Genomic DNA, 21379 nt, shown 5'->3' on the forward strand with positions numbered 1-21379 from the left:
CCGGTCACATTTGAATCTTATGAACAAATTTGTGGATCTCATAAATCTGCATATAACCATTGGATTATTTTCCCCTTTCCTGTAGGAGGATCCTTTTGCCTTGAGGAATGTTTTCCGCGCCTTATATTAGGCATTAATTTACCTTATCTGTATGTAGGTTTATTCGGTGGGATTTTACAGTCCAATTATCCTTATTTTTCGATAAGCTTTTGGTTCATTAATCCTTGGCTCGGTCTCTTTTGTGACATGGAGTCACTTATTTTAACTTACAAGCCTCAAACCCGGTGCATACGCACCGGAATTGTGTGTAAAATTTGCATTGATTGATCCTACTGTAAAATTTTGAACTATAGCCTCATGTCTTTTGAGTCGGTCTATTCAATTAGTATTCTTGCTGGTACCATTTTATCATCGTTTTAGGCTAAGTTTGGTTCATCTTTGGTGATGAAGGAACAAAGAAATAAGCGCATGCGGAAGCTCTCGCTTTTGCAATTGGACGATATAAATTGTTGATGAAAATAAATAAGTACCTGCCCAACCTTGAAGAATGTTTTTCCTTCTCGCAAGTCCTTCATTAGTTTATTTAATTTAATCTTGAGACAGTGATAGGACAATCTTCATTTTTTGAACTGGCATTCAATTCAGAGATTACATCCGGTCACATTTGAATCTTATGAACAAATTTGTGGATCCCATAAATCTGCACATAGCCATTGGATTATTTTCCCCTTTCCTGTAGAAGGATCCTTTTTCCTTGAGGAATGTTTCCCGCACCTTCTATTAGGCATTAATTTAACTTATCTGTATGTAGGTTTATTCGGTGGGATTTTACAGTCCAATTATCCTTATCTTTCGATAAGCTTTTGGTTCATTAATCCTTGGCTCGGTCTCTTTTGTGACATGGAGTCTCTTATTTTAACTTACAAGCCTCAAACCCGGTGCATACACACCGGAATTGTATGTAAAATTTGCATTGATTGATTCTACTGTAAAATTTTGAACTATAGCCTCATGTCATTTGAGTCGGCCTATTCAATTAGTATTCCTGCTGGTACCATTTTATCATCGTTTTAGGCTAAGTTTGGTTCATCTATGGTGATGAAGGAACAAAGAAATAAGCGCATGCGGAAGCTCTCGCTTTTGCAATTGGACGATATAAATTGTTGATGAAAATAAATAAATACCTGCCCAACCTTGAAGAATGTTTTTCCTTCTCGCAAGTCCTTCATTAGTTTATTTAATTTAATCTTGAGACAGTGTTAGGACAATCTTCATTTTTTGAACTGGCATTCAATTCAGAGATTACATCCGGTCACATTTGAATCTTATGAACAAATTTGTGGATCCCATAAATCTGCACATAGCCATTGGATTATTTTCCCCTTTCCTGTAGGAGGATCCTTTTGCCTTGAGGAATGTTTTCCGCACCTTCTATTAGGCATTAATTTACCTTATCTGTATGTAGGTTTATTCGGTGGAATTTTACAGTCCAATTATCCTTATCTTTTGATAAGCCTTTGGTTCATTAATCCTTGGCTCGGTCTCTTTTGTCACATGGAGTCTCTTATTTTAACTTACAAGCCTCAAACCCGGTGCATACGTACCGGAATTGTGTGTAAAATTTGCATTGATTGACCCTACTTTAAAATTTTGAACTATAGCATCATGTCCTTTGAGTCGGCCTCTTCAATTAGTATTCCTGCTGGTACCATTTTATCATCGTTTTAGGCTAAGTTTGGTTCATCTTTGGTGATGAAGGAACAAAGAAATAAGCGCATGCGGAAGCTCCCGCTTTTGCAATTGGACGATATAAATTGTTGAAGAAAATAAATAAATACCTGCCCAACTTTGAAGAATGTTTTTCTTTCTCGCAAGTCCTTCATTAGTTTATTTAATTTAATCTTGAGACAGTGTTAGGCCAATTTTCATTTTTTGAACTGGCATTCAATTCAGAGATTACATCCGGTCACATTTGAATCTTATGAACAAATTTGTGGATCTCATAAATCTGCATATAGCCATTGGATTATTTTCCCCTTTTTTGTAGGAGGACTCTTTTGCCTTGAGGAATGTTTCCCGCACCTTCTATTAGGCATTAATTTACCTTATCTGTATGTAGGTTTATTCGGTGGGATTTTACAGTCCAATTATCCTTATCTTTCGATAAGCTTTTGGTTCATTAATCCTTGGCTCGGTCTCTTTTGTGACAAGGAGTCTCTTATTTTAACTTACAAGCCTCAAACCCGGTGCATACGCACCGGAATTGTGTGTAAAATTTGCATTGATTGATCCTACTGTAAAATTTTGAACTATAGCCTCATGTCCTTTGAGTCGGCCTATTCAATTAGTATTCCTACTGGCACCATTTTATCATCGTTTTAGGCCAAGTTTGGTTCATCTTTGGTGATGAAGGAACAAAGAAATAAGCGCATGCGGAAGCTCTCGCTTTTGCAATTGGACGATATAAATTGTTGATGAAAATAAATAAATACATGCCCAACCTTGAAGAATGTTTTTCCTTCTCGCAAGTCCTTCATTAGTTTATTTAATTTAATCTTGAGACAGTGTTAGGACAATCTTTATTTTTTGAACCGGCATTCAATTCAGAGATTACATCCGGTCACATTTGAATCTTATGAACAAATTTGTGGATCCCATAAATCTGTATATAGCCATTGGATTATTTTCCCCTTTCCTGTAGGAGGATCCTTTTGCCTTGAGGAATGTTTCCCGCACCTTCTATTAGGCATTAATTTACCTTATCTGTATGTAGGTTTATTCGGTGGAATTTTACAGTCCAATTATCCTTATCTTTCGATAAGCTTTTGGTTCATTAATCCTTGGCTCGGTCTCTTTTGTCACATGGAGTCTCTTATTTTAACTTACAAGCCTCAAACCCGGTGCATATGCACCGGAATTGTGTGTAAAAGTTGCATTGATTGACCCTACTTTAAAATTTTGAACTATAGCCTCATGTCCTTTGAGTCGGCCTCTTCAATTAGTATTCCTGCTGGTACCATTTTATCATCGTTTTAGGCTAAGTTTGGTTCATCTTTGGTGATGAAGGAACAAAGAAATAAGCGCATGCGGAAGCTCCCGCTTTTGCAATTGGACGATATAAATTTTTGAAGAAAATAAATAAATACCTGCCCAACCTTGAAGAATGTTTTTCTTTCTCGCAAGTCTTTCATTAGTTTATTTAATTTAATCTCGAGACAGTGTTAGGCCAATCTTCATTTTTTGAAGTGGCATTCAATTCAGAGATTACATCCGGTCACATTTGAATCTTATGAACAAATTTGTGGATCTCATAAATCTGCATATAGCCATTGGATTAATTTCCCCTTTCTTGTAGGAGGATCCTTTTGCCTTGAGGAATGTTTCCCGCACCTTCTATTAGGCATTAATTTACCTTATCTGTATGTAGGTTTATTCGGTGGGATTTTACAGTCCAATTATCCTTATCTTTCGATAAGCTTTTGGTTCATTAATCCTTGGATCGGTCTCTTTTGTGACATGGAGTCCCTTATTTTAACTTACAAGCCTCAAACCCGGTGCATACGCACCGGAATTGTGTGTAAAATTTGCATTGATTGATCCTACTGTAAAATTTTGAACTATAGCCTCATGTCCTTTGAGTCGGCCTATTCAATTAGTATTCCTACTGGCACCATTTTATCATCGTTTTAGGCCAAGTTTGGTTCATCTTTGGTGATGAAGGAACAAAGAAATAAGCGCATGCGGAAGCTCTCGCTTTTGCAATTGGACGATATAAATTGTTGATGAAAATAAATAAATACCTTCCCAACCTTGAAGAATGTTTTTCCTTCTCGCAAGTCCTTCATTAGTTTATTTAATTTAATCTTGAGACAGTGTTAGGACAATCTTTATTTTTTGAACTGGCATTCAATTCAGAGATTACATCCGTTCACATTTGAATCTTATGTACAAATTTGTGGATCCCATAAATCTGCACATAGCCATTGGATTATTTTCCCCTTTCCTGTAGGAGGACCCTTTTTCCTTGAGGAATGTTTCCCGCACCTTCTATTAGGCATTAATTTACCTTATCTGTATGTAGGTTTATTCGGTGGGATTTTATTGTCCAATTATCCTTATCTTTCGATAAGCTTTTGGTTCATTAATCCTTGGCTCGGTCTCTTTTGTCACATGGAGTCTCTTATTTTAACTTACAAGCGTCAAACCCGGTGCATACGCACCGGAATTGTGTGTAAAATTTGCATTGATTGACCCTATTTTAAATTTTTTAACTATAGCCTCATGTCCTTTGAGTCGGCCTCTTCAATTAGTATTCCTGCTGGTACCATTTTATCATCGTTTTAGGCTAAGTTTGGTTAGTCTTTGGTGATGAAGGAACAAAGAAATAAGCGCATGCGGAAGCTCCCGCTTTTGCAATTGGACGATATAAATTGTTGAAGAAAATAAATAAATACCTGCCCAACCTTGAAGAATGTTTTTCTTTCTCGCAAGTCCTTCATTAGTTTATTTAATTTAATCTTGAGACAGTGTTAGGCCAATCTTCATTTTTTGAACTGGCATTCAATTCAGAGATTACATCCGGTCACATTTGAATCTTATGAACAAATTTGTGGATCCCATAAATCTGCATATAGCCATTGGATTATTTTCCCCTTTCCTGTAGGAGGATCCTTTTGCCTTGAGGAATGTTTCCCGCACCTTCTATTAGGCATTAATTTACCTTATCTGTATGTAGGTTTATTCGGTGGAATTTTACAGTTCAATTAACCTTATCTTTCGATAAGCTTTTGGTTCATTAATCCTTGGCTCGGTCTCTTTTGTCACATGGAGTCTCTTATTTTAACTTACAAGCCTCAAACCCGGTGCATTCGCACCGGAATTGTGTGTAAAATTTGCATTGATTGACCCTACTTTAAAATTTATAGCCTCATGTCCTTTGAGTCGGCCTCTTCAATTAGTATTCCTGCTGGTACCATTTTATCATCGTTTTAGGCTAAGTTTGGTTCATCTTTGGTGATGAAGGAACAAAGAAATAAGCGCATGCGGAAGCTCCCGCTTTTGCAATTGGACGATATAAATTGTTGAAAAAAATAAATAAATACCTGCCCAACCTTGAAGAATGTTTTTCTTTCTCGCAAGTCCTTCATTAGTTTATTTAATTTAATCTTGAGACAGTGTTAGGCCAATCTTCATTTTTTGAACTGGCATTCAATTCAGAGGTTACATCCGGTCACATTTGAATCTTATGAACAAATTTGTGGATCCCATAAATCTGCATATAGCCATTGGATTATTTTCCCCTTTCCTGTAGGTGGATCCTTTTTCCTTGAGGAATGTTTCCCGCACCTTCTATTAGGCATTAATTTACCTTATCTGTATGTAGGTTTATTCGGTGGAATTTTACTGTTCAATTAACCTTATCTTTCGATATGCTTTTGGTTCATTAATCCTTGGCTCGGTCTCTTTTGTCACATGGAGTCTCTTATTTTAACTTACAAGCCTCAAACCCGGTGCATGCGCACCGGAATTGTGTGTAAAATTTGCATTGATTGATCCTACTGTAAAATTTTGAACTATAGCCTCATGTCCTTTGAGTCGGCCTATTCAATTAGTATTCCTACTGGCACCATTTTATCATCGTTTTAGGCCAAGTTTGGTTCATCTTTGGTGATGAAGGAACAAAGAAATAAGCGCATGCGGAAGCTCTCGCTTTTGCAATTGGACGATATAAATTGTTGATGAAAATAAATAAATACCTGCCCAACCTTGAAGAATGTTTTTCCTTCTCGCAAGTCCTTCATTAGTTTATTTAATTTAATCTTGAGACAGTGTTAGGACAATCTTTATTTTTTGAACTGGCATTCAATTCAGAGATTACATCCGGTCACATTTGAATCTTATGAACAAATTTGTGGATCCCATAAATCTGCACATAGCCATTGGGTTATATTCCCCTTTCCTGTAGGAGGACCCTTTTTCCTTGAGGAATGTTTCCCGCACCTTCTATTAGGCATTAATTTACCTTATCTGCATGTAGGTTTATTCGGTGGGATTTTACAGTCCAATTATCCTTATCTTTCGATAAGCTTTTGGTTCATTAATCCTTGGCTCGGTCTCTTTTTTCACATGGAGTCTCTTATTTTAACTTACAAGCCTCAAACCCGGTGCATACGCACCGGAATTTTGTGTAAAATTTTCATTGATTGACCCTACTTTAAATTTTTTAACTATAGCCTCATGTCCTTTGAGTCGGCCTCTTCAATTAGTATTCCTGCTGGTACCATTTTATCATCGTTTTAGGCTAAGTTTGGTTCATCTTTGGTGATGAAGGAACAAAGAAATAAGCGCATGCGGAAGCTCCCGCTTTTGCAATTGGACGATATAAATTGTTGAAAAAAAATAAATAAATACCTACCCAACCTTGAAGAATGTTTTTCTTTCTCGTAAGTCCTTCATTAGTTTACTTAATTTAATCTAGAGACAGTGTTAGGCCAATCTTCATTTTTTGAACTGGCATTCAATTCAGAGATTACATCCGGTCACATTTGAATCTTATGAACAAATTTGTGGATCCCATAAATCTTCATATAGCCATTGGATTATTTTCCCCTTTCCTGTAGGAGGATCCTTTTGCCTTGAGGAATGTTTCCCGCACCTTCTATTAGGCATTAATTTACCTTATCTGTATGTAGGTTTATTCGGTGGAATTTTACAGTTCAATTAACCTTATCTTTCGATAAGCTTTTGGTTCATTAATCCTTGGCTCGGTCTCTTTTGTCACATGGAGTCTCTTATTTTAACTTACAAGCCTCAAACCCGGTGCATGCGCACCGGAATTGTGTATAAAATTTGCATTGATTGATCCTACTGTAAAATTTTGAACTATAGCCTCATGTCTTTTGAGTCGGCCTATTCAATTAGTATTCCTGCTGGTACCATTTTATCATCATTTTAGGCTAAGTTTGGTTCATCTTTGGTGATGAAGGAACAAAGAAATAAGCGCATGCGGAAGCTCTCGCTTTTGCAATTGGACGATATAAATTGTTGAAGAAAATAAATAAATACCTGCCCAACCTTGAAGAATGTTATTCCTTCTCGCAAGTCCTTCATTAGTTTATTTAATTTAATCTTGAGACAGTGTTAGGACAATCTTCATTTTTTGAACTGGCATTCAATTCAGAGATTACATCCGGTCACATTTGAATCTTATGAACAAATTTGTGGATCCCATAAATCTGCACCTAACCATTGGATTATTTTCTCCTTTCCTGTAGGAGGATCCTTTTGCCTTGAGGAATATTTCCCACACCTTATATTAGGCATTAATTTACCTTATCTGTATGTAGGTTTATTCGGTGGGATTTTACAGTCCAATTATCCTTATCTTTCGATAAGCTTTTCGTTCATTAATGCTTGGCTCGGTCTCTTTTGTTACATGGAGTCTCTTATTTTAACTTACAAGCCTCAAACCCGGTGCATACGCACCGTAATTGTGTGTAAAATTTGCATTGATTGACCCTACTTTAAAATTTTGAACTATAGCCTCATGTCCTTTGAGTCGGTCTCTTCAATTAGTATTCCTGCAGGTACCATTTTATCATCGTTTTAGGCTAAGTTTGGTTCATCTTTGGTGATGAAGAAACAAAGAAATAAGCGCATGCGGAAGCTCCCGCTTTTGCAATTGGACGATATAAATTGTTGAAGAAAATAAATAAATACCTGTCCAACCTTGAAGAATGTTTTTCTTTCTCGCAAGTACTTCATTAGTTTATTTAATTTAATCTTGAGACAGTGTTAGGCCAATCTTCATTTTTTGAACTGGCATTCAATTCAGAGAATACATCCGGTCACATTTGAATCTTATGAACAAATTTGTGGATCTCATAAATCTGCATATAGCCATTGGATTATTTTCCCCTTTCCTGTAGGAGGATACTTTTTCCTTGAGGAATGTTTCTCGCACCTTCTATTAGGCATTAATTTACGTTATCTGTATGTAGGTTTATTCAGTAGGATTTTACAGTCCAATTATCCTTATCTTTCGATAAGCTTATGGTTCATTAATCCTTGGCTCGGTCTCTTTTATGACGTGGAGTCACTTATTTTAACTTACAAGCCTCAAACCCGGTGCATACGCACCGGAATTGTGTGTAAAATTTGCATTGATTGGCCCTACTTTAAAATTTTGAACTATAGCCTCATGTCCTTTGAGTCGGCCTCTTCAATTAGTATTCCTGCAGGTACTATTTTATCATCGTTTTAGGCTAAGTTTGGTTCATCTTTGGTGATGAAGAAACAACGAAATAAGCGCATGCGGAAGCTCTCGCTTTTGCAATTGGACGATATAAATTGTTGAAGAAAATAAATAAATACCTGCCCAACCTTGAAGAATGTTTTTCTTTCTCGCAAGTCCTTCATTAGTTTATTTAATTTAATCTTGAGACAGTGTTAGGCCAATCTTCATTTTTTGAACTGGCATTCAATTCAGAGATTACATCCGGTCACATTTGAATCTTATGAACAAATTTGTGGATCCCATAAATCTGCATATAGCCATTGGATTATTTTCCGTTTTCCTGTAGGAGGGTCCTTTTGCCTTGAGGAATGTTTCCCGCACCTTCTATTAGGTATTAATTTACCTTATCTGTATGTAGGTTTATTCGGTGGGATTTTACAGTCTAATTATCCTTATCTTTCGATAAGCTTTTGGTTCATTAATCCTTGGCTCGGTCTCTTTTGTGACATGGAGTCTCTTATTTTAACTTACAAATAGTAGTACGTTGTTGGAGTCTCTTATTTTAACTTCAATTTATCTAGTAGTACGTTGTTGGAGCTTAGCTTGTTAGGATTCCAAATAGTTGATGTAATACTTTTCCTGTAGGAGGATCCTTTTGCCTTGAGGAATGTTTCCCGCACCTTATATTAGTGGAATCTCGAGGTTAAGCCTCTCGATTCCATGTTGAAGTTGATTTTCCTGTAGTAGATCCTTTTGCCTTAAGGAATGTTTCCCGCACCTTCTATTAGTGGAATGCCAAGGTTAAGCCTCTCGATTCCATGGTATTAAGTTTGGATGTATTGTTGGTTGATGAAAATGTAAGTAACTTATAATGTGTTTATTGTTTGGACCTTTTTTCCTGTTATTACAGCTACCATTAAATTTAATGCAGGTGTGGTTGTGCCTAGGATATTTTCCCCTTTTCTGTTGGAGGATCCTTTTGCCTTGAGGAATGTTTCCCGCACCTTCTATTAGGCACTAATTTACCTTATCTGTATGTAGGTTTATCCAGTGGGATTTTACAGTCCAATTATCCTTATCTTTCGATAAGCTTTTGGTTCATTAATCCTTGGCTCGGTCTCTTTTGTGACATGGAGTCTCTTATTTTAACTTACAAGCCACAAACTCGATGCATATGCACCGGAATTGTGTGCAAAATTTGCATTGATTGACCCTACTTTAAAATTTTGAACTATAGCCTCATGTCCTTTGAGTCGGCCTCTTCAATTAGTATTCCTGCTTGTACCATTTTATCATCGTTTTAGGCTAAGTTTTGTTCATCTTTGGTGATGAAGGAACAAAGAAATAAGCGCATGCGGAAGCTCTAGATTTTGCAATTGGACGATATAAATTGTTGAAGAAAATAAATAAATACCTGCCCAACCTTGAAGAATGTTTTTCCTTGTCGCAAGTCCTTCATTAGTTTATTTAATTTAATCTTAAGACAGTGTTAGGTCAATCTTCATTTTTTGAACTGGCATTCATTCAGAGATTACATCCGGTTACATTTGAATCTTATGAACAAATTTGTGGATCCCATAAATCTGCATATAACCATTGGATTATTTTCCCCTTTCCTGTAGGAGGATCCTTTTGCCTTGAGGAATCTTTCCCGCACCTTCTATCAAGCATTAATTTACCTTATATGTATGTAGGTTTATTCGGTGGGATTTTACAGTCCAATTATCCTTATCTTTCGATAAGCTTTTGGTTCATTAATCCTTGGCTCGGTCTCTTTTGTGACATGGAGTCCCTTATTTTAACTTACAAATAGTAGTACGTTGCTGGAGTCTCTTTTTCAACTTCAATTAATATGTAGTATGTTGTTGGAGCTTAGCTTGTTAGGATTCCAAATAGTTGATGTAATACTTTTCCTGTAGGAGGATCCTTTTTCCTTGAGGAAAGTTTCCCGCACCTTCTATTAGTGGAATGCCGAGGTTAAGCCTCTCGATTCCATGTTGAAGTAGATTTTCCTGTAGTAGATCCTTTTTCCTTGAGGAATGTTTCCTGCACCTTCTATTAGTGGAATGCCGAGGTTAAGCTTCTCGATTCCATGGTATTAAGTTTGGATGTGTTGTTGGTTGATGAAAATGTAAGTAACTTATAATGTGTTTATTTTTTGGACCTTTTTTCCCCTTATTACAACTACCATTAAATTTAATGCAGGCGTGGTTATGCCTAGGATATTATCCCCTTTCCTGTAGGAGGATCCTTTTGTTTTGAGGAATGTTTCCCGCACCTTCTATTAGGTATTAATTTACCTTATCTGTATGTAGGTTTATTCGGTGGGATTTTACAGTCCAATTATCCTTATCTTTCGATAAGCTTTTGGTTCATTAATCCTTGGCTCAGTCTCTTTTGTGACATGGAGTCTCTTATTTTAACTTACAAGCCTCAAACCCGGTGCATTCGCACCGGAATTGTGTGTAAAATTTGCATTGATTGACCCTACTTTAAAATTTTGAACTATAGCCTCATGTCCTTTGAGTCGGCCTCTTCAATTAGTATTCCTGCTGGTACCATTTTATGATCGTTTTAGGCTAAGTTTGGTTCATCTTTGGTGATGAAGTAACAAAGAAATAAGCGCATGCGGAAGCTCTCGCTTTTGCAATTGGACGATATAAATTGTTGAAGAAAATAAATAAATACATGCCCAACCTTGAAGAATGTTTTTCCTTCTCGCAAGTCCTTCATTAGTTTATTTAATTTAATCTTGAGACAATGTTAGGCCAATCTTCATTTTTTGAACTGGCATTCAATTCAGAGATTACATCCGATCACATTTGAATCTTATGAACAAATTTGTGGATCCCATAAATCATCATATAGCCATTGGATTATGATAGTGTTGTAAAATGTATCTCGGGCCTTTCGTAAGCGAAGGTGGTATAACACAATCCTTTTTTCCAGCGGATGCAGGTGATGTAACACCTGACATGACTGCATTTTCAAACCGTTCGTTGTAAAGTTAATCTTACTGACACTTTTAGATTCTTGATCACGATCTTTTACCATTTTGAACCCTTGTTCATCTTGGGAATGCAATCGACAAGTTACTTAACTTGTCGATTTCCATTCTGAACACGTTGGCTTCTAACATATTCGAGTTGGCCCTGTCAGTGTGTATTTTAAATATGATATTGCATTGGGTTCAATAGTTGCATCTTAGATGTGTGTTTTTTTTTTTTGGTATTATGAGCAATGACATGAACTAAATGCAATCAAAAAACATTTCCAACTATATGTATTTTGGATCCATCAAGAAATATATTCGGCGAATGTCTGAAGTTATATTTGACAATGAAACAACTTTAACAACCCAAAGCCCGTGTCGTAACGGCACGGGGCTATGGGTTGTTTTGGTGTTGGTTATATTTTTTTTTCTTGGGAGAATACCATGAGCTGAGCATGTGAAATTTGGGGAATGATAATCTTTCTTAAATTGAATTCGAAGATTTGATCGATATATTAACATCAGCCAGAGCGATTTCTTATTAAATGGTGATTAAGATGTCCATATATTGATGTACATTGATATATATATATATATATCAATGTACATCAATATATGTATATATATATATATATATATATATATATATAATGTACATCAATATATGGACATCCTAATCACCATTTAATAAGAAACCGCTCCAGCTGATGTTAATATATCGATCAAATCTTCGAATTCAATTTATATATATATACAATAGGGAGTAATATTTTTGGTGGTTAAGATATCCAACGTAAGCGTGTACACTGGAACTCCACCCAGTTTCATTTATGGTAATTGATATAACCATCAATTCATGGTTCAAACTTGAAAACCTAATGTCCCAAGCGGGATGACCTGTGCCCATCTTTTAGTGCATCATACCTTGGGAATAAAGTTGTGCACCATGAATCCATTGATGTTAAACAAAAATTAAAGAGAAAATCTAACAACAATGATCCAACTAAGAGTATGAACAGTTAAGAAATGCTATTTAACGACCCAAGTTAAGGACATAACAATGAAACAGTCGTTTTCTTCGTCATTTATTTTCACTCCATGTAAATCCTCTGATTTTGGCCTGAAAAGGTCAAAGTCTAATTGGACAATTCCCTACCTAGAGAAAAAAATTGTGTAAAAAAATAGAAATTAAATAGTATGGTATTAAAAAAAACTTAACATAAGAATGAAAACAAATAGATAACAATCATATTTGATCAGTATTTTTTGACTGCAAATGAAAAACAAATTTGGGATAAAAAATGAATATTGATGAAAAAACAAAGAGAAACTAAACTGATCAAATACAATACTTGATCAGTATCTTTTGACTGCATAAATGACATAAAACTTAGGCGTGAGACACCATGAATCCAACCAAAACAATAGTGAATCATACCTTGGGAATAGAGTTGTGCAAAGGATGAACCTTAACAATAATGAATCATACCTTGGGAATAGAGTTGTGCAAAGGATGAAACTTTGGGAAAGGAATTTGATTATAAAAAGGATTATATTAAAAGTTAAGTTAATGGGAGGAATAAAAATAACTCTCAAATAAATGGACAATTCCCTTCTTTATATGCCTAAATGGGAGGAATAACTCCCAAATAAATGACATTAAATTAATGGGCAATCAATTTAAATCCATTATCTTAGGTAAAATTAATATTATGTGAATTAATCTGGACCCTTCTTTATATGCCTAAAATATAGATTGAAAATCTTAAATATGTAGATCAATCTGGACCCTTCTTTATATGCCAGAAATGTAATTGAATAACTTAAATAGGTGCCTCAATCTGGGTCGTCCTTTATGTGTCCAAACTGTAGATCTCCGTCCAAATAGAAAAACACCATTGTCCTTATACTATAGATATAGAGATCTGTGAAACTCAAAAATTCCACTGACTAATGTTTTTTTCATTGTTAGGAAATAATATCACTCATCTATGTTTTAGGTAGCTGCATTTGATTGTTATAATATTTTTGCACATAAAATATTGAGCATCTTTTACCGTTTAGTAATAAATTTTATTTTATGTCTTTTTTTTTTTTTTTCAGTCTCCAAATTCGTGCTTTACTTATATTGTTAGCTTTTTTTAGTAAATTAAAAAATTTGCTTACATCATGACTCATACCGAGCTTTGGTTGGTAGCCTACCAACAAGCTGAGCTCCAACACCTTTCTGAATAACAATGCTTAATCTATAAAAAATAAAACTGCCCAAACCACTACAAGCATCATTACTAACATGACAGTTTTTCAGACGCTTAAAAGCCACAAAGTATCTTCACTAAACTCTCCTAAAATAGAGAAAGCTAGAACACCCAAACCATAACCATGTGAGACACATTTGTCCAGGTATTTAATACGTTTGCGCGAAACAACACTCAAAATGGCTTTATCTGGAACAAAAGCACGGATACCTTCACCTACTGTTGTTTTATTTATGGAATTAATGATATTAAGAAGAAAAAAAAAGTAGAATTTTGTTTCATAATGTCTTCTTCTAGCCTCTTTTTTCTTTTATTTCAAATATCTTAAATATCAATCTTAAAAGATTCGGTATTTTTTTACCATGCATTTTATTGTATGTCTAAAATCAAGGAACAATGAAACTTTAGCAACGAATTCCCAAATTTGAACATAAATATATATCCAAATTTTAAGGAAAATTTTACTAAATATAGGCAAACCATATTGTTTGTCAACGATAGTACTTTTTTTTTTGTAAATTTTGGTAAACAACCTAAACTAACTCCAAAAATAATATCAAAAAGATATTTCTTTCCTAAACTGATTCTTTAAATTTAGGTTAACTTAAAAATTTACTTGCCCTACCAAATATTTAAGCAAACCGTCAAAGACTTTTTACCCTAAGCAAACCTGCAAAGATCCTTTTACCTTAAATTATTTCGATAATTTTGGCTTCTTAATTCTTTTAGATTTTGAAGATTATATAAATACTAATTTAGAGATTTTTACCCGTATAAAATTATTTAAAAAAAATGTAAATATCAATCTATTTTTTTTAGATACTCGAAATATAATATCAATTTCGGGTTGTAAATAATATAGTAATTTTCAAACTTTTTACCTACAAACGATCCAAAAACTATAAATATAATTTTTTTGCCCCTAAATATGTTTATTTTTGGATTTTTATCAGAATTATCAGAAATTGATATAATTTTTATTTTTGGAATAATCAAAATTAATATAGTAATTTTTAGATTTTTTACCCTACAATCGATCCACAAATATAAATTTGATTTTTTTTACCCCATAAACATGCTTGGATTTTTTGGATTTTTATCATAAATGTCCAAAAATCAATATAGTATCTTTTTATTATTTTTTGGATTTTTATCATTAATACTTGAAATTAATATAGCTATTTTTAGATTTTTTACCTTACAAACGATCCGAAAAACATACACATGATTTTTTTACCCCATATAAATGTTTACTCGATTTTTTGGATTTTTTTCATAAATTTCCGATATTAATATAATAGTTTTTTTATTTTCTAGATTTTTATCATAAATACGTGAAGTTAATATAGTAATTCTTTTAGAAAAATTCGACCATTTCCATTTGTGCCGCCACACTCGGTTAGGGTTAGGTTTTGAGTTGTTTTTTTTCTTCCATCTTCTTCATCGTTTTTAATCGTCGATTCAAAAATATCTTCGTCGATTACCCCAATCTATATATAATAATGCCTTCACGAAAGAAACCCCCGCAATCAAAATCAAAATCAGTTGCTCAACAAAAACAAAAAGAAAGAATCAATCGGATTACCGAAGAAGAAGAAGAAGAAGAAGAGGAGGAGGAGGAGAACTCGGACAATCAACCTCTGGTAAACATGGCTTCTGTGAGGAGGTAAGTGATTTTGAACTAGTTTATAAGTGTTTGAATCGATTTACAGCAGTGGGTTTAGGTTAGAATCGCGAGCCCTATCTCAAACAGTTGAGTTTCAGTGAGTATCGGCATTGGAATTTGTATAAATACAATGAAGGTACTTAGTTACGACATTCAATTTAGTATGAAGGCAATGCCGATAGATTTTTACATCATTGATTTTTGCATGAATACAATGTCGTCTACAAAGCTAAAATCACCTGAGACTGAATGTTTTGTACTTGCATTGAAATTAGGTTTAGAACTATGCCGGTAGTGTGTTACGGCATTGGTTTACATTTATTCGATTATGCCGGTATTGCTCTTTTGGTATCCAGGAAAACCCTAGAAATGGTTATCAGTACCGGCACTGAATTCAGGTTAATTCCATGCCGACACTTGGTTAAGGCATGGATTTTAATTCTTACGTTTGTGCCGGCAGTGCTCTTTTGGTATCCAGGAACTGCCTGGGAATTACCTAAGACTATCGGCATTGTCGATAGTTATTGTTCACTGCCGGAATAGTGTACCGGCATAATGTATTTGCTAAATTACTATGTCGTTTATGGTCTCGGCATGGTTGATATTTCGTGAATCAATGCAGGTACTGATGATTCTATGTCGTTATTTAGTATATCTATGTCGGTATTAAAAATGAAAGTGAGTTGTCTTATATTCATTTCGTGTGTCTTTGATATATGGCTAGAGCCAAGGAAGTTAACAAAGGAAAAACTAAAGATGCTGGCATTAAGAAAAGAAAAAAGGACCGTCTTGGTACTCCTCAGTCTCTGCCTCCTCGAGGGAAAGAACAAGGTCGCAACAAGCGTTTGGGAGCGAATACAAGAGGGGAAATTTGGGAGAGTGGTGGTGACCGTAATCGACTCGTAATCCGTGAACCTACTGGAACAATTGAGCAGAATGAGCAAGATGAAGAGGAAAGTGAGGAGGAAGATAATGAGGTTGATCCAAGTCAATTAGCAACCCAAAGCGAAGTTTTAGAGGAAAATGGCAGGCCAAGTCAACAACCGACACAAGGCAACGGCAAAGGCAAAGTAAAAGTTAAAGGTTCGAACCTTCCTGATACTGATGACATGATACAAGACCTTGATCGTGGTAGTATTTGGGGTGACATTGACGATCCGAGAATGCTATTTTGCTACAAGGACACATGGGCTCGTACTATCTATCAAACCTATGTAAGAATTTTTTATCTTGTGCATATGTATTTTTTCATATTTATGTAAAATCTCTTAATTGTATTATCTCCTAATTGTAGGATCATAAGAATATTATGTGTGTTTGCCGAAACCAAATTGCGTCTCATTGGGATTTTTCTACGGAATGTGAAGAGGTCCAAATATTAGTAAGGGATTCTGGTCTATATTGTTTAGTTTAAAATTATGTGAAGTGTGATTCCGTGACAGTCAATTGCTTCGTCGGAAGGTATCATGATGAAACTGATACCATGCACTTCCCGTTTGGGGAGATGACCTTGATCCCTGATGATGCTTATCACATTCTAGGCTTGAGTGTTACCGAAAAATCAGTTGCAAAAAGAGATAAGTTTCCGAACCTAGAATGGTCGAAGTTGCACGATCTCACTAACAAACTGTTTGGGTGGGACTACAAAACTTCTGTGGAAAGCTTCTATGTATCTAAGAATAGTAGGGCAAAGACCATCAAACTGACGTTGCTTAAAAATACCTTTTAAAAAACAAAGGCAAGAAGTTTGAAGGATGGATGGGACCCTGCACAAATTCGTTATACAGCAGTTGTGTACCTGTTATTCATCTTGGGCACTAAGGTATTCCCTGACGCTAGTGGTAACAGGGTTAGTGCAAACCACCTTCGATACTTGTATCCGTTGGAAGAGGTCCATCACTATTCTTGGGGCACCGTGGTAATGGCGCATTTGATAGCGGAGATAAGAAGGGCCTCCAAGGCTGTTAGAAACCAATTTGTCGGGAATTTAACTCTACTCCAGGTAATTTTGTTTTTAAACTTATGTTCTTATATATATTGTTCACATGTACCATTATTATGAACTTATAAACAAAATTTACTGCTTCTTATATGTATCATTCCACATTGGTATAGGTGTGGGCTTATGAACACTTCTAAACATTGTTCAAGGACTACCCCTTCTTGAAGATCAAAAACCTTTCCGAACCCGAGGAGCATAGAGCTAAGAGATACGAGTTCAACAATATTCTGAATCCCGGTAACAATCGTCGACTGACAGATATGAGATTGGATCTGGACGCGATGACTACCAAAGAGGTTGTGTTCGACCATCACAAGGAGGCTAGAGAAAACCACCAAATTTTGAGGTATCATAACGTTTCATTCTACAATGGACCCTTGTTCCACCCAAAGGGATACATTATGGTTGATCCCCGACGTGTCATGCGACAACTTGGATATAAGAAATTACCTAGATTCGAGACAGCTTCCATTGGAAGGTACACTATTGACCATTCTCGGAGCTTTTCAACTAAGCTGAAGTTGAGGGTAGAGTATGATCCAATTCCACAACCAACACATTGAAGGGATAGGGAACCAAGTCGTTTGGTAGATATTAGTATCTGGGATCTTGCGGAAAACGATGATGAAGCTCATCCCGACTACATGTTTTATTACCTGCAACGCTCACATCCTTTTCTCGTGAGCCCGGACAACGTCAAAGTTCCACCCCAGGAAAACCCTCCCGCTCCAACTCCTACAGAGGCACCCTTTACGATGGCCCAACTTAATAAGACTGTTGGATTGCTAGTAAGTATTGTTAATTGCTTAGTCGTTTAATGTATACATAATCTTATATTAGCATATATATACTAATTACGTGTTGGATGTATGAAACTAACGATGTCGGCTTGGCAAGTTGAAGAAGATGTTTGGTTGCAAGTACGAGAAAGGAGAGGTGCTATCCCTTGAAGAAATGAAGGAAGTCGAGGAAAAGCTTGGTAAAATGGAAGACCCAAGTGCAAAAGCTTTGTTCGGGGAAACGAGGAAGGTGGCCATCCATAAGAAGCAAAATACCAAGTGATGAACTCTTTAGTTGTGTTTCTTCATTTGGATGGTGGTTGTTACATTTTGAACAATTCCGAACTTGTTTTTTTTTGTACCTCATGATTAACTCTTTAGTTGTTTGGTTTACTTTTGGTTTATGATACCTAGATTAAGAATATTTAAGCACAATCAGTTGTTGGTTTAGGTTGAACATGTTTAGATTTCTAGTGAAATGTTTTATTTGTAAGTTTTCTTTACACCAGAGGTGCCGGCATTGAAATGTTTAGGTTCTACAGCGCCGGGACTGTTTCCGACATGTAAAAGTAATTATAATTCCATGTCGCCACTTGTACCGGCATTGAATGTTTTTTCTAAAACCATGCCGGAAAGTGGGGATGAAAGGGTCCAAGTTCCTGTATAGAATTTGGACAGTACCGACATTGAAATATTTATTGAATCTATGCCGGAAATCTGATTTTCTTACACTTGGATAGTTTTTCCAGAAAACCGGCATTGGTTTGGATAAAACTACAATGCCGGTATTGATTATAGACACTCTGAATGCTCTTTTATTTCATTCCTAAGTAATCTATTACATTAGATTTGAAACTTTAAATTAAAACATACTAAAAAACATGCGAATTGAGTACTTTTGGTTTAAGATGATCTCATAATCTATTACCATCCCTTTTCAACAATTGCGGAACCTTTGAGCCTTTCGCGAATATCTTCGAAGACATCGTCTGAAATCTCGATGTCAAGGACCATATTCATTGGTTCATCTTCTCTTTCAACATATTCCTTTCCCTTCATATAACACCCATCACACCCGCATCAATAGGCTTGCATTGGCCTTTGTGTTTTTCTCTTGATTCCGATAGTTCAATAGCTTTGTCTAGCCATTGAAACTCTTCGCATTTTGGGTGATTCAAACACCTTGGAAAGATTCTTCCATTTTCAGCATCATCAGTTTTTGCAATCCAAAACCAGCGTGTCTCATCACAATTTCTACACTTCGAATAAATAAAAGGACAGTCCATGCTAGATGAGAAGGTGACTTGTAAATTTGACAGGTGTAATGATGAATCTGTAAGAGAAGATTATATTAGTGATACGTCCTAGTAGAAAAGATTTTAATTGTCAATATATTGTTAGTAATGTTGAATCTACTTACTTTGCAGGTATATCTTGATGGTGGTTTGCAAATAGAGCTTGTTGATGAATCTCCCATCGCTTGTGAAGCTTGAACCGTTCTTGTTTGATCTATTTTTTGAGGCTTGCTTTCTTAAGAGAAGGATTTTTGTTATTTGGTGGGTGCTTTGTGTAAATTTTTCCAAAGGAATGCATGTGTGTGGGGGGTAAGGGGGTGGGTGGGGGTATTATATAGAATGAAGCTCCAACGGTCTTATTTTTCAAAAAACTAGTTTTTTTTTCTGAATTCATAGGTACCTGCATGGTCGCAGAAATATAATCACTGCCGGTAGTATATGCCGGCGTTGTACGCTGTTGTTAAAACGATGTCGGTATTAACTGCAGATTTGACCCCTGTAAAAAAAAATCAAGTACCGACGTGGATACTTAACGGTAATCTGTACCAGAACCATGTGCCGGCGTCTCAGTTCATATTAACTTCAATGCCGACACATGTGATTTCAAAAAAACTAGTCGTTGAGGTTTTTCTCTATATAAAGAGAGATAATACTTGGACCCAATTGCCCAAAACTCGTGTGTTCTTATATATATCCTTGAGACTCTTAACTTATGAAACTCTAAACCCTAGAAGAGTCATCTATAAATAGCTTAGTATAGAACCTACTCGCACATAAAACAAATGGCATCGTTTGACTCCGAGGAAGATTTAGCAATCACCCAAGCATGGTACGCCGCAACTCGTCCTTCAACTATAGATAGCAGTTCACGGGATTCCATGTGGTTGAAGATTCTTAACAAATTTACTCACGATTATGGTAACCCGACAGGAAGAACTGCTCAACAAATCGAGCAACGACACGACATCATCCTAGATGCGGTGGTTGACTATTTAAAAATCAAACACCGGATCGCGCATGGTACCCACAATAGATTGTCCCCTCAACAACTTGTAAGTATCTTTGTGACTAATTCGACACAACCCACTCTTTTAAATTTTTATGTAACAAACTAAGTTTGTGTGTTGTTTTTGTAGCATGAAGCCGTGAAAGCGCGTTACTTACAGAAAAAGGGGGAAGCATTCATGTTTGATGAAAACGTGAACCACATGGTAACCAAAGTCACGGAGTACCACCAGCTGGGTGAACCGGAGACGGATTCTTCTTAATAAGATTGATAGGTTTAATGTTTTTGGTTAGGTTTTTAGGGTAGTTTTTGGTAAGGTTTTGTGGGTAGATCTCTATGTAAACCCTCACGAGATTATAACTCGTCCACTTGGGTCACCAAGTGGTTTAAAGGCTTGATGCACGTGCTAGGTGCATCCGTGCTTCCTGCGACAAGGATTACATTTGAAATAAATTATAGTTCTGGCATACTATGTTAACATAATTCAATGCCGGCATAGATATTATACATAATCCTATGCCGTAATTGAGTGTCAAAATGTTATGGTTTCTGTGTGTAATAAACCATATTCCGGAATTGTCTTTATATATGTTTGTATGCCGGCACACTCTACCGGCATTCTGTTTGTCCCCCGTTTAACGCCGGAATTAAACATTCAATGCCCAACGACTATTTTTTTAAACCATAAACCTGTAAAGGAAACTGCCGTCGTGGATGTTAGGTTACTGACAATGCCGGAATGATAAAGTGGAAAAAGAGCCGTTGTGTCCTCATCTATTTAAAGCAATGGATACACCCATTGTACTTCATACCTCCAAAAAAAAAAAGCTCCAACACATATTTCCAATGGAAAATCCGTCACCAACTACTGTTTTCATCATTGCCATGGAAAAATAAAAAATTAAGAAGAACAAATTATCCACTCCGATAGGAAATCAATCATCATCCACCACCAACTCAATTGTCATTATACAAGAAAAACTTAGAAGGAAGGAAGAAACCACCAAGTCAATTGCCGCAATGGAAGAAGAGATACTTAAAAGGAAAAGAAAAGAAGAAGAAGCAGCAATAGAAGCAAAATATCGCAAAGAAACTAAGGAAATATATGAACGTGTAAAACGAGCGAAGATAGAAGCGGATGTTGA

Source organism: Papaver somniferum, unplaced genomic scaffold, assembly GCF_003573695.1.
Source record: "Papaver somniferum cultivar HN1 unplaced genomic scaffold, ASM357369v1 unplaced-scaffold_35, whole genome shotgun sequence".
NCBI classification, from domain to species: Eukaryota; Viridiplantae; Streptophyta; class Magnoliopsida; order Ranunculales; family Papaveraceae; genus Papaver; species Papaver somniferum.